Source organism: Phocoena sinus, chromosome 10 (assembly GCF_008692025.1).
Source record: "Phocoena sinus isolate mPhoSin1 chromosome 10, mPhoSin1.pri, whole genome shotgun sequence".
Taxonomy (NCBI): Eukaryota; Metazoa; Chordata; class Mammalia; order Artiodactyla; family Phocoenidae; genus Phocoena; species Phocoena sinus.
The window spans coordinates 51132070-51149532 of record NC_045772.1 but is presented as its reverse complement, the minus strand read 5'-3'; the positions used below and the strand labels follow the sequence as shown (position 1 = coordinate 51149532).

At 40.3% G+C, this 17463-nt stretch overlaps 1 long non-coding RNA gene across 1 annotated transcript in view; it reads right to left on the bottom strand.

Moving 5' to 3' along the window:
- Positions 1 to 4865: 4865 nt before the first annotated feature.
- Positions 4866 to 17463, bottom strand: part of LOC116761122 — a 31395-nt gene continuing 18797 nt past the window's right edge. Inside the window, exons 2-4 of the long non-coding RNA XR_004351926.1 lie at positions 11623 to 11706; positions 8739 to 8841; positions 4866 to 4951 (exon numbers count right to left, since the gene is read on the bottom strand). This is a non-coding gene — a long non-coding RNA (uncharacterized LOC116761122). The remainder of the gene's footprint in view (positions 4952 to 8738; positions 8842 to 11622; positions 11707 to 17463) is intronic.

The following is a 17463-nucleotide window of genomic DNA, read 5'->3' as shown; positions in this document are numbered from 1 at the left end:
ACATATATATATATCAACAAAACATTTTAGTAAGTGTAACAGAGATACCCACCGAGTACTCTGAGAGTACACGTGAAGAATAGCTAACATACTAGTTGTATCCTGGTGGTCCAAAGGCTAAATATAGCCCATGAGTATAATATGGAGAGACAGGGCTTTTCAGTTTGGGTTGAGTTTGATTAGTTGACTACATTAAAATAAAGGAAGAGTTGTGCTCAATTTCCTCCCAACAAAAATGAGCCAAAGCTGAGTAACAGATGTTCCCTTTAGATGAGGCATACGTTCTTGAGTTTATCACTGTCCCCACTATTTCCTGTCATCATTCACAGGCTTCCCTCACTTACCTAATCAATCTGGCTCATACAGGGTGTTGAGTTTGACCTAAGGAGAGTTGCTAAAGAAGTATAGGGTTTCTCCCCAGAAGGATGGATAGGTGTGAAAGAGATGAAAATGAGGAAAAAAACATGTTTTTTTATATCTACCCACATATTTATCATTTGGGTTGCTCTTTACCTCTTTCTATAGATCCAAATTCCCATCTGATATTATTTTCCTTCTGCTGAAAGGACTTATTTTGGCATTTCTTGGGCTTCCCTGGTGGTTCAGTGGTTAAGAATCTGCCTGCCAATGCAGGGGACATGGGTTCGAGCCCTGGTCCAGAAAGATCCCACATGCTGTGGAGCAACTAAGTCCGTGAGCCACAACTCCTGAGCCCACGTGCCACAACTGCTGAAGCCTGCGTGCCTAGAGCCCATGCTCTGCAACTAGAGAAGCCACTGCAATGAGAAGCCAGCACACCGCAACGAAGAGTAACCCCTACTCTCTGCAACTAGAGAAAGCCCATGCACAACAATGAGGACCCAATGCAGCCAAAAATGAATAAATAAAATAAATAAATTTATTAAAAAAAAACATTTCTTACAGTGAAAGTCTCTTACCTTTTATTGCCCTGAAAAGGTTTTTATTTTGCCTTCATTTTTAAAAGATATCTTCCCTGGGTATAGAATTCTAGGTTGGGAATTTTTTCTTTCAGCACTTAAAAGATAACAGTCTATTGCCTTTAGGCCTGCATGGCTTATGATGAGAAGTCTGCTGTGATTATTATTTTTGTTCCTCTATAGCAGGTATCTTTTTTACCTGCTAGTTGCTATTTAGATTTTCTCTTTGGCATTGGTTTCAGAAATTTAATTATGATGTGCCTGGGTGTGGCTTTCTTTATGTTCCTTCTGTTTTGAGGTTCTTGGATCAGTGGGTTTATATTTTTCATAAAATTTGGATAATTTTTAGCCATTACTTCTTTTTTTTTTTTTTTTTTTTTGCCGGGCGCGGGCCTCTCACTGCTGTGGCCTCTCCCATTGCAGGGCACAGGCTCTGGACGCGCAGGCTCAGCGGCCACGGCTCAGGCCCAGCCGCTCCGTGGCATGTGGGATCTTCCCAGACCGGGGCACGAACGCACGTCCCCTGCATCGGCAGGCGGACTCTCAACCACTGCGCCACCAGGGAAGCCCCTAGCCATTACTTCTTCAAATAGTCATTCTGTTTCCCCAACACCACATTTCTAGGACTCCATCACACATATATTGCATGGCTTGATATGGTCCCAGAGTTCACTGAGGCTCTGTTGTGTGTGTACTTGTTTTTGGTTCTGTTTTCGATCTATTTTTAAACTGTGCTTCTTTTTGGATAGTTTCTGTTACTATGTCTTCAGGTTTGGTGATCTTTTCTTCTGTATCATATAATATGCTGCTAATCCTAACCAGTCTTTTTAATTTCAAATATTTTCATCTCTACAGGTTACATTTGGGTCATTTTGATATCTTTCTCCTTTTATCATGTTATGTTTTCTTTTTTACATCCTTCAGCATAAGAATAAGCTTTGTACAGTATTCTCAAGGTCCTTATCTACTAATTCCTTTATCTTTGTCCTTCCTCAACTTGTTTCTATTGATTAATTTTTCTCTTGTTACAAACAATATTTTCATGCTTCTTGGTATATGTCTAGTCATTACTTTTTGAATTTCACATATTGTGAATTTTATTTTGTTAGATGCTGGATTTTATTGTCTTCCTTTAAAGAATATTGGATTTTATAGCAGCTCAGTTTGATCCATCAGAGACTAGCTTTCAAGCTTTTTATGGTGGGCCCACAGCAGTTTTTATTCTAGGACTAATGTAAGCCCACTTCTAAGGCTTGACACTTCTGAGAATTCCACCCAAGGCCCTGTGGATGTTGAAGTTTCTTCCCATGAGCTAGGGAGACAGAAACTCTTCCCAATTCTGTGTGGGCTCCAGGTATGGTTCAGCTCAGTGCATTCTTTCCCTAGTCTTGGTAGTTTCTTCACATGCATGTGCAGATAATATTCAGCCAAACACTTTGAGTAAGCTTTGCAGCTCTCCAGAGTCGCCTTTGCATTTAGTGCCCTCCTTTCTGGCGGTATGACTTGCAAATTCTTGCCTCCTTGGTCTTCCCAGATTTTGATGTCTGCCTCCTCAACTCAGTGAGATCACTGGGCTCTGCTTTTGTTCCCCCACCCTGAGAAGTGGCTTGGAAACTTTCTCCAAGCCCTAAGCTCTGGCAATCATAGAGCTCACCTTATTTGCTTTCTCATTGACAAGAATAAAGTCTTGGTGCCCAATAGCTGACATTTTGTCTGATTCCTAAATGTTTACGGTGGTATGGCAACTGCTGTAGTAGCTAATCAACAGCAGAAGCAGGAGCTAGTGTAGTTGGTAGAAAATAAAGACAAGGAGAGCATTTCAGGCAAGAATGATCGCATAAGCCAAGGAAAACAGGTGAGAAACAACAAGCACAAGTTTCAGGAAGTAACAATTTGGTGTTGATGCACCATAAAGCCAAATGCAGGAAGGGACTGTCAAAACGTGAAGCTGAAACTGGGGTCTAGGGCCAGAATTTGGGGCCTCAGAGATATGCGATTGAAAACTGTGGAACAGGAAGAAAAACCATGAACAAAGATTTAGGAGACCTGGGTTCAAGTTCTAGCCTATTATTAGCTGTGTAACCTGGAGCAATTTTTTTGTGTTTTCGTTGTCTCATTTGTAAAATAAGAGGCCCTCTTAACCAGTTCTTAACCATTTTCACGGCAAAGTTTCTATAATTTAGCTTAGCGGAGGTGGAGGACACTTCAGGCTGAGCTCTTTAGAGAAAACAGGTTATTAACTAATTGTATTTATTGATAAACTACCACATGCCAAGATTCATGCTCAGAGTTTTAAACACATTATCTTTAACCCTTACGACAGCCCCATCTCACAGATGAGAAAAGAAAGAGGTTAATAGCCTGTCAAATGTTATATATCTAAAGATGATGGAGACAGAATCTGAACCCAAGTCCGGGTGACTACATTTTTTTTTTTTTTTTTGCGGTACGTGGGCCTCTCACTGCTGTGGCCTCTCCCGTTGTGGAGCACAGGCTCCGGACGCGCAGGCTCAGCGGCCATGGCTCACGGGCCCAGCTGTTCCGCGGCATGTGGGATCCTCCCGGACCGGGGCACGAACCCGTGTCCCCTGCATCGGCAGGCAGACTCTCAACCACTGTGCCACCAGAGAAGCCCCAAGTGACTACATTTTGCTTGGCCCAATGTCTTTAAAGCTCTTTGGGTGATTCTAATGTGCATCCAGGTCTAAAGCCACCTATTAGAAAGGTTAAAAGCAGGTCTGAGATATCCACCGTAATAACAAGTAACGCCTTCCATAATGTTTCTCCTCCCCTGTTACTGTTACACCAGTCCGGACACATTATACCTATACTACAGCCCAACCCTATAAGGGTCTGGGAGGTGAGCAGATGAGTAAAGCTTTAATTTTCTGGAAGAGGATGCATTCAAGAGGTGACCTTTGCATGGACCTTCACAGTTCAGTGATAGCTGTAGTATCTAGTCTTCTTGGTGATTTTTGAAACAGCACAGATTGACTGAAAGTATATTATTTATTAACGTTGGAGTAAACTGACCCCATATTTTATGCGATTTAATTTTTGGAGCATATTGATGGCATCAAGGCAAGATTTTTACTGGACTCACAGCAAACAGTTGAAACCTTCCTCGGGTTTAGGTACCACGCTGAGCACTCTACTTGTATTATCTTGGTTAATTCTCACAACAATCTCATGAGGTAGGTACAGTGATTATTCCCGTTTTACAGGAAACTGAGGCCCATAGTTAAACAGTGGATCACTCAGAAATGAGGCCAAGTAGTCTGGCTCCAGAGCCACAGATCTTAGCCCTGCATCAGGTTACTCCTCTCCTCGCAAAGGTTACTGGTGGGAGGGAGATGTTCTTTATTTCTTTTTCAGCTGTAAATAGCGAGACTAGGACAATCGAAAGGGTTAAAAAATGTTGTCCTACTGTCCTTTTAAAAAAAAGACTAGAACAGAAAAGGAAACTCTTGATACCCTGAACCCAAACTCTTACATTCTTCTGGTCTCTTGTAGGTGAAACCTCATTTCTGGCACACGGGTCACTGCTCAAAAGTAATGCGTGCCTTTATCTTTTAGATCTGTGTGTGGTCTCAGTAACGTATGTGTGTTATGGGCCATGCCACAAATCTGGCTCTCCCTTCACTGGCAAGGATTTTACTACGCAGACCACGTTAACATAGAAAACCTGGAACAAAGAAGAACTTTGACTAGCAGCATTGTGTTCATGGCTAAATGGGTGAATGATGTATCACCCATTGATAAGAAAAACAATTTTAAAACATTTTCTTTCAGTATGGGAATCACCAACATCTACCTCAGAGATGAGTGCTTAAAAGATCTAGGAAGGTAGGAAGCCAATGAGCACAAGTGTGTGTCCATATGTAGGTCTTTAATATGAAGCAAAATGTTTGCTAGAAAGCAATTTTACCTGAGACAAGTCTTGATCACCCAGCAGGGAACAGGCTTCTGTGAGCTTACCCACTTTTCACCACGTAAAGTGCCTTTTCATACGTCTAGAAGAAAAAATAGGGGAAGGAGCTGCTTTCCTAGTACCCAGCAATCATAGCTTTCCCCCATCCCCAGCAAGATTGGCAGTGAAAACACTAAGCATAAGAAAAATGCAGAGATGACACTCTTGTTTAATTTAGGTATTAGTTTCAACTTCCCTCAAACAAACAAAACTCTTTGATCAAGCTTATTACAAAATAGGAAAATTCACATAATCATTCCACACAGACACCAGCTCCATATGGAGGAGCTAACAAAATCATCAGAAAGGGAAGCCAGCTCCAACATAATGACAAATCAGATATTAGTCCAGAATATTAGCTGGTCAATCTTACATTTCTATCATTTTCTGTTTAAGAAGCCTCTGACCCAGCGTAAAGATGATTTCTTCCATCAAACCCTGAAAGTAGTGCCTGCCCTGTCCCAGGGCATATTCAGTGTCAGGAGTGTAGAAGGATTTCCCCATTGGGCAGGAGTGTGGACTCAGTGTTTCCAGATGTTGAATAGCACATGCTGTTCATTTGCTGATGAACAGACCCATCCAAGGACAGAGGGAAGCCCGCCCCCGAGAGAGAGCTGCTGAAATACTCTGACATGGTCTCCCCGTGGCCACTGGAGATAGCCTAGTTCCTTCTGAAGTGGAAATATAACACAGCCCCTGGGTATGTGCCAGAGAACATTTGCTATATGCAGGGGGTGGGGGGGGTGGCAGATGGGGAAATGGGGTTTAAACACCTCCAGAGACTGTGCTGTAGCTTCTTCTAGTGCTCTCTGTGCTCACTGGCAAAGGCCAAGTTCCTGGACTCCACTGACGCATCAATCCCTTCAGTAACTCAAACCTTTAAGTCCTGGTTTCCCACCCAACAAGTGGGAGGTCTTCTCTGGGTCTCTAACCTATGGAGTCTGAGGCAAAGCAGTGGCCACTTGCAGGAGAACGCTGTGATGCTGCAGGCCCCAGAGAAGATGTCCCCATGCTGCTAGGCAGGGCCCTACCTGCCTGCACCATTTTAACAGAGGGGACTTCCATGGCGCTGCTTCCCACCCACTACTGGACATCAGAAAAGCCTGCCAGCAGGACCAAATCAATTCAGATTTCCCGGGTTAGAACTTGCAAACCCCCTGAATACAGCCATGTGAGTACTTTGTTTTGGTCCTAAGTTTTAAAAAACTTAACATCATTATTAAAATTAAAAGCCTAATAACTGCTTTATTCCTCTAAACTGCTAGCTTGAGTTTTACAATTTACTCTGTTACAGATTCAGGCTCTTCAAATCCTACTTGAAATCTGACTATGATCTGCAGAGAGCCTAGGACCTTGCTGCCACCAGAGCACGGCTGGCAGCTGCAAGCATAAGAGGACACAATACATTCTCCTTTCCCTGTGCAGACAACATGCAGGGCTGTGAGGAAAGCAGTATGTGTCCAAGCCGATGATGAGAGCTTTCCTGTGTGTTTCATCCAAACTGAAGCCAAGTCCAAAGGGCTGTGTGAAGGAAATCACGTTAGACAGTCCCCTTTCAACATCTAAATGCCTGTGCCTTTAAAACACTGAATAGAGACAAAATTGAGACAGCACAAAAGTAAATATGTTGTGCTACTCTTATTTTTGGCTGTCAGTGGGAGCAATTGGAAATAATAAAAATAAAATAAATACAGTTGGTGGTGGTGAGAGTGGCTGAGGGTGGAGTGTGGAAGGAATTGTCTTTCTGATGCTTCACTATTGCTAAACAGCTAGAAACTGCTCCAGAGCATTGCTTCTGCCTTTCCTGGCTACAACTTCTCTTCTTCTATAGGCAATAGAGTGAGACGGTTAAGGGAAAAGCCACTTCAGGCTTCAGAGAGACCTGAGTTCTAGGCTCTGTTCTGCTATCACAGCTGTTCATAGTTGTGCTTAAAACCTTGGGCAGTAATAAAAATAAGGCTATTCCCTGGTGGTCCAGTGGTTAGGACTCCGCGTTTTCACTGCTGGGGCCCAGGTTTGATTCCTGGTTTCGGAACTAAGATCCTGCAAACTGCATGGCGCGGCCGAAAAAAAGAAGTAACATTTACATAGTACCTACTATGTGCTGGGTACTCTTCTCAATGTTTTGTGTCTATTAATTTAGTTAATCATCATAATGGTAGTAAGTACTATTTTCACACCACTTTATAGATGAGACAGTAATTAAGTCACTCGCCCAATGTCAGGCAGCTCAGAAGTAGGGGACCACAAGCTCTTAACACCTGCACTGTCTCACCTATCTAAGCCCCTGTTTTCTCTTCTTAAAAAATGTGGACCATAAACTTCACAGGTATATTGTGTTAGTCAAATGAGATATTGTATGCTCACCACAGGCCTGGAGTACGATAAGCAATCAAAAATACCAGCTGTTATTTTTTGCTTTTCTTTCCTCCTCCTTTTAGCCCAGATCCAAAGAGGTGGGACCGGCAGGAAGGGGTTGAAGAAATCACGCCAGTTTCTAGAAAAGAAACTCCCCATCCAGGGAGTCCTGTGTCCATATACTATTGTGTTGCATCAACCGGTACTCACAGGCATAATAACAGGGTCATTGGGTACCACGAAGACGTGAGGCATTACACAAAACCCGTCACTCTACAAAACCTGCTTGCTTCCAAGCCTGCCCAGTCTCTGCCTAGCAGGTTTAAGATTACTAGCAATATATCCATTGCAAACCCTTTTAGTCAAGAGGGTCTGCTGCTTTGTCTTTAAGGCTTTGTCTCTGCAAGAATACAAGACTCTTTTGTTTCAGCTGCAAGGGTGTTTGGGTAGCAGCCAGAGTCTGTAACATTTGGGGTCCTTAAGCCTTTATGTATCTGTTGTTTGGCCATCACAACTGACTGCATTGACTTGGTTGGAATTACAACTCAATTTACACCCTATATTTTCCCCTTATTCTGCATCATAAAGGTCTCAAGATTTAACAGCATTTCTTTGCCTTTCTGGCCTCCTCTAAAGACTTTATTTGATTTCTACGTAATGGGGTTCTCGGCAGCCAGTAATAAGTCTTCAGCTGGACACTGTAACCAGGCTGTTTTCCTTGGCAAGAAGCTCTAGCAGCCTCCTCTTCTGTCCCGCAGGCGAAGAGAGACAGCTCCATTTCTAGAGCAAGGCAAAAGCTAGCTCAACAGGTGAAAGAAAGCCGACTTCTATCAAAGCGGGAAGGGCAGTTCCTCCAAGAGAAAACTCTACCCCTGTAGGGACTTGATTCCTTAGGAAGCGATAAGGCCAAAATAACCGGTTGTAATCCAGGGCACCGAGTGTAGTTCCTGATGCTCACTTGTCACATGATTTAAGGCAAGCCTGTTTGTTTCTGTGGGACTCAGTTTTCACATCTGTAGAATAATATTCTCTGTCATCCTTACCACAGAGCTTAAAGCATTTCACCATATGTTACCTCTTTACTTCTCACACTCCCCTAGTCAGGCACCAGATACTTTGAGTTAGGACCTAAAAGGAAACAGAGGAGCAAAGAAATGTGGGGACCTGCCCACATTGCAATGTAGCTGGGATAGGAATTCACATTGTTTGTCTTGATGCTAAGTGTCATTGTTTCTAGAAATGTCTTTGCCACAAAATGGAATTCTTAACATAGAAATAAATCACCTTGCTTACATATCACTTGAGTTGAGTATTTAAATGAACTTAGGAGATTTGAAAACCCAATCTAATAGAAAACAATACTGCTCAGCCATGAAAAAGAAATAGGTCCAACAGAGTTTCACATTATAGAAATATTTCAGTACTCAGAGGCTACCACCTTGAAACACTGACCACTTAGTCTTCACACTTACCTTGTGAAATGCATTATTAGTCATTATCAGTTCCATTTTACAGCTGGAGGAACTAAGGAAGAGTATTCAAATGGCTTCTCTGGGGCCTCAGAGGAAGTCAGTCCTACAAGGAAGAAATTCTTGTATTTGCTCTCTCTCTCTTCCTCAGGAAGATAGAGAAAACAGGTTGTCTGGAGAAGTCCTCACAGCTGAACTCATTCCTGCAACTAGAGGCACATTCACCTCACACCAGCTTTTGGGTTACAGTAGCAGCTATAGGATTTCACAAATACAAAATAAAAACAAGCCTAAGTTCCATACTGGGAAAATACCCTTTAAGTTTTTTTCTTTAATTGAAGTCACTGGGCTGCCAGGAATTTGGGGGGGACTCTCAATCATTCACTGACTAAGACACGTATTCTCTTATTCATGAATTAACTATATATTTGTTAATTCAATTAAAAGCCAATAACTTCTTATACGTTTCTTAACCAAAAATAGTGCCAGGCTTCCCACTGGGTTTCAAGATGTGGGGTATTTGTGTGTGGTGGTGAAGAGTGTGTGTGTGTGTGTGTGTGTGTGTGTGTGTAATGTCAACTAGGCATTTACTGAGCATTAACTACATACCAAGCAGAGTGCCTACTTGTTGGAAAAGAGAAATAAAAATACTCTCTAAGGAATTTAAAATTTAGGCAAGGAAACAAAACACAATAAACTAGGCTCTGGTAAAACCTGGAGTTTAAAGATATGTTATTTTTAATTTTGCTGAACCCCATATTTCTTTAACTTTTTGAATCCTGAGAAAACTTTTTTTTTTCAAGAAGCACCTAATAATGCCACTCTAAGTCATTCCTTTACATTTGAAAATTAATTTTTTAATCTCCCAATCAATGTTCAGGTTTAGAATTTCCTACAGGGTTATTCACTGTACTTGAGCTCTCTTATTAAGACATTATATAACTAAAATGCAAATAAAAATGGCTTCATTTACATTTATATTCCATTATTTTAGATTACATTGGGGCCTTCTATCTGCCAGGCGCTATGCTGTGGGTTGAACGTAAAGGAATCCAACACGAGCCAGACTTGAGAGTACAGTGGGAGAGAGGTGAGTAAACCACTGATCACAGCACAGTGAGGTGGATACTGGTTGACAATATACAATATACGACCAGTGCCTGTAGATCAGCCACACTACCACGTGGGGTGCATGTGGGTGTGCCCGGGGGAGGGGAGGCTTTATGGAGGAAGTGATGTTTGAGCGGCTCTGAAAGAACAGAAGGTCCCCAATGGAGGATGAGGACTTTTCCAGGCAAAAGGCGAAGCAAGCTCAAAGCCGAAATGGCATGATTTGGGAGTCTCCCGGGGGTCTACCGATCAAGAGAAAACTTCCTGAAAAAGGTTGAGAAGTGGGGCAGTGTTTGTAGGGGGCTTTGCACGGAGAGCTGAGTCAGACACCAGACCGCTTCAGCTCATGACATCTGCTGCCAGCATCTTCTCCCCCCGGCCCCCAGCCTGCAGTCTCCCAGACACCCCTAACTGCTCTCCCGTCTCCCCTTCTTTTTCTGTCAAATAATGGTAGCGTCTGTTCCTAAATTCTCAAGCATGTGATAGAAGACCTGAGCAACACCAGTGGGAAGACCAGATAAACAGCAATAAGTCGCGTCCTCGTTTTTTGTCAGTCTCACAAAAAGAGCTTCTTCAAACAACCATTTGTAGTCTAAATTCCAGAGCCTGGTTGCTTAATATGTGTATTAGCCGTGCTTTCAATAACTCTTTCTCTGTTGTTTACCGTTTGGCTATTTTCACTGTTTGTTGACTTTTATGCCCACAATTGGTTGTGTGATTCCGCTCTTTCAGCTACTGTTATTTCTCCCCCCCACCCCAACCCCGGTTAGTGAATTTATAAGATCCTATCAGCGTAGCTTCAAAATGTATTATTCAAAAACCAATAAAACTATTCGACTATAATTCTGCTGAATTTCTCGAGCACTAGGAAAAGTCCGTATAGCAAGTGTAGGGGTTTGACGTTATTAGCAAGGGAGAGCACTGTATAAAGATAATTACGTTGTGACTAAAGACCTATCTTAGGCTAAAGTCCTTGAACAGAGGACAGTTATAAGTATCTTTGTTTGAAGTTTTGTGGTGAAATAATCATTGGAAACTTATGTAGCTATGCGCCTTGATTGATAGCTGTCTTACAAAAATATTTTTAAAAGGCTAAGCATTTGCTAGATAATGCAAAGTACCTTTTAAAAATTCCATATTGGTTAAGGTTACATATATTCACTCAGCAAATGTTTACTGAGTTATTTCATTTGCACAGATACTATCAGCTACAAATCCTTGACATGTCACTTTTTTTAAAAGTAATGATTGTAATTACTCAAGGAGAACTTACAGTGACTACCGTGGGCAAAGACAAAATCGTAAAATTATATTACTACGTACTGAGCCATTACAAGTGCCAGGCACTATACTAAGTGTTCAATGGAAATATTACCAAATTTAATCCTCTTGGTAACCCCTTGGGGTAAGTTTATTATCCCCTTTTTTATAGGTGAGAAATCTGAGTCTGAGGGATCAAGAAGATTTGTCAAAGTTTATTAGAGCTAACAACACACAGAGCCAAGTTTTGAACGCAGGAATGTCTAATTCCAAAGACTTGTCTCTTAACCACTATCTCCCCATTGTCTTAGGTAATAAACATGCTAACTGGAGAGCTACTTATAGCAGATACTCATCCCTGGTTGGTAACGTGGTTATATATCACCTTACAGTTTACAAAATGTTTTTACATATGTTAGAATTTGCCATCTCTAACAACAATCCTTGAGGTAGGTGTTATTAATCCCTCTTTTTTAGAGCTGAGTACATTGAGGCTCAAAGAAATTAAGGGACTTACCTAAAGTCATCCAACCAGCAAAAGGCAGAATGAAGACTGGAAAGCAGGCCTTCTTCTGGTTTCAAATCCTCTGCTATAATTGCTCTGCCATAATAGGTAGAAAGAGAAGTGATGGAAAGTTTGCTCTACACAAACATATATGCATATACACTCAACAAATAAGGAGATATTACTATATCTCTTTATGCTGCTAAAATGATCATTTGAATTAAAACACGTCAATTTTAATTTTTTTACAAAAACTTAGTAGCAATTGTAACCGTTAACAAGCCTAATAATAAAGTCCAAAAGGATCAAATATTTATCGGTTCTCATGACACGTTAAGACTTTACTGATTATAAGATGTACTTTTCTTAGTCTACTTAATAACCTTTCGAAGACTGGAGATTTCTTTAAATTATAGATAATGATTTTAAATCTTTTTCATTGTAGGCAAAAAACAACATCAACAGAAAAGGAATAACTCATTATCTACCTGTTTTAATCTGAAAAAGGGGAAATTTTTCTAAAATGAATTGTTAATGAAAACTCTGAACAGATAATGAACCAGGAGACCTTTGGATCTTGTTAGCTCTTGAAGTTGACATTTTTACATTTAAAATGGAGAGGAAAGAGTAAAAATTTAGCCCTCTGAAGGATGCTTAGAGGATAATATCATTCAAAAAGTCGGTGCCAACAACAATTTATACACAGCATGAAGAGCAACAAATTCCACTTCTGTGGTTTGTATCTGGAAAGGAAAACAAGTCAAAAGGAAAAATTCCAAAGAAGGTTCAAATTTATTCTCCAACCTCAGAGCCTAGTTCAGGTTTGCCTGTGTGGTTTTATTGCTTAGTTCACACACACAAATTAGCACTGGAGATCCTAAAAGCCAGCTTAAAAAAAAAAAAAAGAAAGAAAGAAGGAAAGAAAGGAAGAAAGAAAGAAAATCTTTTGCTCCTGGTGTTGATGAAAGAAAACACTCTTTCTCAAAAATGTGATTATTTGGTTCCTCACAAGTTCAAGATGTGTAAAAAGAGAGAGGGGAGTTTCTTTAAAAGAACTTCCTTCTACCACATTTTAAAATGTTGCTCTTTCGTCAATGATGGGCGATCAGGGGCTTCTAAAAGCAAAGAAACATAATGGTATCTTTCAAATTAGTCAATAGGGAACCTAGTGTCAAATTATGTATATAACTAGAATACCTTGGGGTTGCTTTCTGTAGCTACCCCTTTATAGGGAAAAAAATAATACAATAATTTACATTTTAAATCATTGGAATTTAACAGTGACCTTTACTACAGTAAACTCTCATTGAAAAAAAAGTCTTACTACAACATTCCCTCAAGAATAACTTTTTATAATTATAGCCAGATAAAATATGATTTGCCTGTAAGATGAAAGCCACTACTATGCTCTACCATCTGCATTATATATTACTGTGAGCTTATATTGATGTTATATTGAAATAAGTATTAGAATAAGACCAACTGTCTAACCAAAGAAAACATTCACAAATCTAACAGTTTAAAAAAGGATATGAAAAATGTAAGTTACAAAATGTGTATTTTGCTAAAGTCAGATAATACACTGATCAGGGAAGAGTGTGCAAATTGCCTAGAAGTCCGGGAGTTCACCATGTGCATCAGTATTTGAACTTTATCAAATACCTTTCAACACTTCAGAGGTCACTGCCAATCAAACTCGTTTTTAAAAATACTGATTGGCTCTTTTTCTCTCCGTCAACCTAGTAAAGTTATTTTTTTGTTTGTTTGTTTGTTTTGTAATTTTTCACGTGGTGACATCCACAGTGTAGCCTGGGTTTGAGATAAGAAAATTTTAGAATTCATTTGTTTACTCCTTAAAAGAGTTATTTCCCATTATTTTACCTTAGCCTCTTTTTACATTTTGCAGATGAAAATTTTCTTCTTTAACATTGTCAACAGATAGAACTTCTGTTATACATGAGGATTTCAAAACTCCCTCCTAAATTAAAAAGTATGATTTACATCCCTAAGAATGTACTTTCTAAATGTTTTTTAAAAATTAAAAAGCTCAAAAAATCCCAAGATGCACCAATATGCCCACTTTAAATATTCTGAATAAATCTAATTTTTACATAATTAAAATACCAAACTAAGTCCCTTTGGCTGAACCTCATATGACCATCTACTCTGGGTAGATGTAATGAAGTTGAGGTATTGGGGTACGACATCTGGCGAGGACTTGTGAATTACAATTTTCTTTTACAACTGAAAACCATATCCTGGTCAGGTCTCAGTGGGGTTTAATGCTGTCAGAGCATACAAGGTTTGTTTTGATCTGTTATGGAGTAACACACATAGCTTTCAGTTCACACTAATAACATCCCCGTGTCTGGTATACACCAATCCAGAGGCTACTAATTAAAGGCTGGAATTAACCAAACACAGTTTCAGTACAAAACATGTGAAACTTATTAAAACTTAAAAGTAACTGCTGATTCTCAATACAGGCAGAACTAAAGAATGTGGGAGTCTTGTGAGGTTACTTCAGCAAAAATTTTAAAGCACATTCAAGATGCTTTGAGTCTGCCTAGTCAGTACACAATGTGTTAACATAATAGAAAAATATGCTAAACATTTAAGATTATTGAAACCAAGACATGAAAAGGATTCAACAAGGAAACAGACCATTTCCCTCACCGGGGTGAACTCCTACTCTGAGTCTTTGGTCTAACAAACAATTCTATATGCAGTTGTTGGAATAATTACCTTACCATTTTCTCACTAGAGAACTGTTTATTGATTTGGAAATGAAAGGGGGAGTGGGAACGAGAGGAAGATGGCAGAGAGGAGACAAGTTTCAGCAGCTAAGTTACAAGACTACAGCTTTATTTTTTTTGTGGTACGCGGGCCTCTCTGTTGTGGCCTCTCCCGTTGTGGAGCACAGGCTCCGGACGCACAGGCTCAGCGGCCATGGCTCACAGGCCTAGCCGCTCCGCGGCATGTGGGATCCTCCCAGACCGGGGCACGAACCCCTGCATCGGCAGGCAGACTCTCAACCACTGCGCCACCAGGGAAGCCCCCAGCTTTATTTTTTTAACTCAGTATAAGACTACAGCTTTATTTTTTTTAAACTATATGTAATAGACATAAGAAAAGTGCATATTTCATGAGTGTACAGTTTGCTGAATTATCACAAACTGGATTTATCCATGTAGCAAGCACTGGATCAAGAAACAGAACATTCTCAGCAGCCTTACAGATTTTTTTAAACTTAGCAATGTATCTTCACCCACAATGGGCACTTAGATCTTTCTCTATATCATGATTTGAAAGAATAGTGAATCCCTGGAGCTGGAAAGCAATAGGGAATGACAATAGCCAGAGCTGAATTCTCTCTGCTTGTGGTTTTAACAGGGCTTCTGGGTCCCACCATGGTAGGTGTGACACCAACTGCTCAAGCTGGATCCAAGGTAAGTATGGAAGAGGGGGGGAAGACACTTCAATTAAAGCTCTTTCCCTGTGAGGTGCCCTCAAAACTGAGATTTAGAAAAGTTGTGAAAGCATTGTGATTTGGGGGCTAAGGTCCCAGATTCTGAAAGCAGAGATACCATCTCCTCAATTTACTAGAAGGAAGACCCAGTCCAAGTTATTTAATCTCTCTGAGCCTCAGGGGCCCCATCAATAAAATAAAGATGTGCCTATGTCACTGAATTATTGAGAGGATCAAATGAGATCCCTTACAGTTGCATGTGGAAAGTGCTGAATGCAAAGAAGTAATCAAAAGATGGCATTTATCATTATTATCGTTATTTCAATGCCTGAAAAACTGATTAATCCATTGGAGAAGAAACCTCCTGATTTTCTCCTCTGTTGAATATCAGTTCACTCTCAGCATGTGGATTTTGTTATCTCTTAGCCTGTTGGAACCAAATTCAAGACTAAAGAGTGAGTGACCCCTACTGGTAGAAGAACCAGTGTCTTCCATTCCATCGCTTCCCGTCTGGACTTGCCTAAATCTTTAAACAAATACCTCCTAATATTTACCCTACACCGGGTTTTCAAACTCTGGTATGCATAAACGTCACCTGGATTTCTGGGGCGCCATACCTAAATATTCTCTTTCAGTAGATCTGGGGTGAGGCCCAGGAATCTGTATGTTAATCAGTGCCCAGGTGATTCTGACATAGGTGGTCTTTGGGCCAACCTTTCAGAAACACAGACCCTCTGAGTCTTAGGATCTCAGAGATTATAAAGAGCATCTGTTGAAGCAGAGGGAACATTCACTGATTCTATTTTCTATGCTGAGTAGACAGTATCCACAGTTGACACTTTCTAAACATTAAAGGAATTTTCCAAGGAATAAAAAAAAAATCTCCAAGTATGTGTGTTTCCGGCCTTCATTTCAGATAGATCATTTGCATATCATTAAATTCTAAGTGAAATGGGATGCTAATGAAATTTGTTGAGTCAAATCAATGCAACTTTAAAATTCATGGAAGCACAAATAAGATTCCTGCTAATGTATAAACGTAGCATTTTTCTCATTATGGTTTTTTATTTCTTGAACATATTTCTTGGCAACTGACATTCTCTGTTTTATGGCACTTTCAATTCCTCTTCTTTTTTCTAAAAATAAGCCTACCGGCACCACAGCCAAGACATTTTTGTAAAAAATTTCATTTGTACATATACACTTAGAGACACGTGTGTGTGTGTGTATATATACATATGTATATATATATATATATTCATTGAGATAAGCATAATGCTTTATTAAATGAATAATTCTTCCTGGCCTTCACGTTTTCCTCCTTTTCCACTGTCATAGTCATCATCGTCACCTCATCCAGTGCATATTAAGTCATATCCACATTCACTTAAAAGATATATCCCTTAACTAAGTTCAATTATCGTTCTTTCATGAAAACAATTTGATATTCTTAAGTGACACTGCAGTCCAGATTATAAATTTGGTTTTCTTTAGTTGCACTCAATAAGCATTTATATAGGACCTACCATGTGCCCAATTCTATTAGGCGGGGCTGGTTATTTTCACAAGGCGATAGGGGAATGAAAATCACATTGTGGTGGAGGATGAGTTGGAATAAGGTGAAGGTACCACTTCTCTCCACCAAAGAAGCCCTGGAGTCCCGGTCCGGGAAGATCCCACGTGCCGCGGAGTGGCTGGGCCCGTAAGCCATGGCCGCTGAGCCTGCACGTCTGGAGCCTGTGCTCCGCAACGGGAGAGGCCACAACAGTGAAAGGCCCGCGTACCCCAAAAAATAAATAAATAAATAAAAGGGAAAGAAGCCCTGGAGCAAATCTGAGCTACAGATAGACAGGTCATTTGACCTCCAATACATTTGAATTCACTTTTATGGATCAGATCATTTTTGTTTCCCTTCCCAGGCACCCCACACATAAATTTCTGCCCAGAGAGCACAGTGGTTGGAAACTCTCCCCTTACACCGTTCTAGTCTACACAACCCTGGCCCAGGTTGTCTAACATTGTTAAATTTGCCTGCCTTACTGAGCCAATCCATTTCTAAGAAAGCACCTGCTAATGTGAGAAAAAAAGATTTGGGGCTAGAGGAATATATACCAACATCAGTGCTTGTCTTCAGGAGAAGTAGGGATCATTAAGAGTGATTTTTTTTTTTTAATGTTCTCCAAATTTTCCATAATTAAGGTGTTACTTTCACAATTGGAAAAAGTAATTTAGAAAAAGAATAAGGAAAATGTATCTTAAGCTGAGCTGCCCAACCATTAGAAAATAGGGTGTAGAGCCATTGTTATTGGTTCTACCATCAGATATTCTCATTCGTATTTTGAATTCAAGTGCATATTCAGTTCAAAATATAGTCGCTTTGAAAA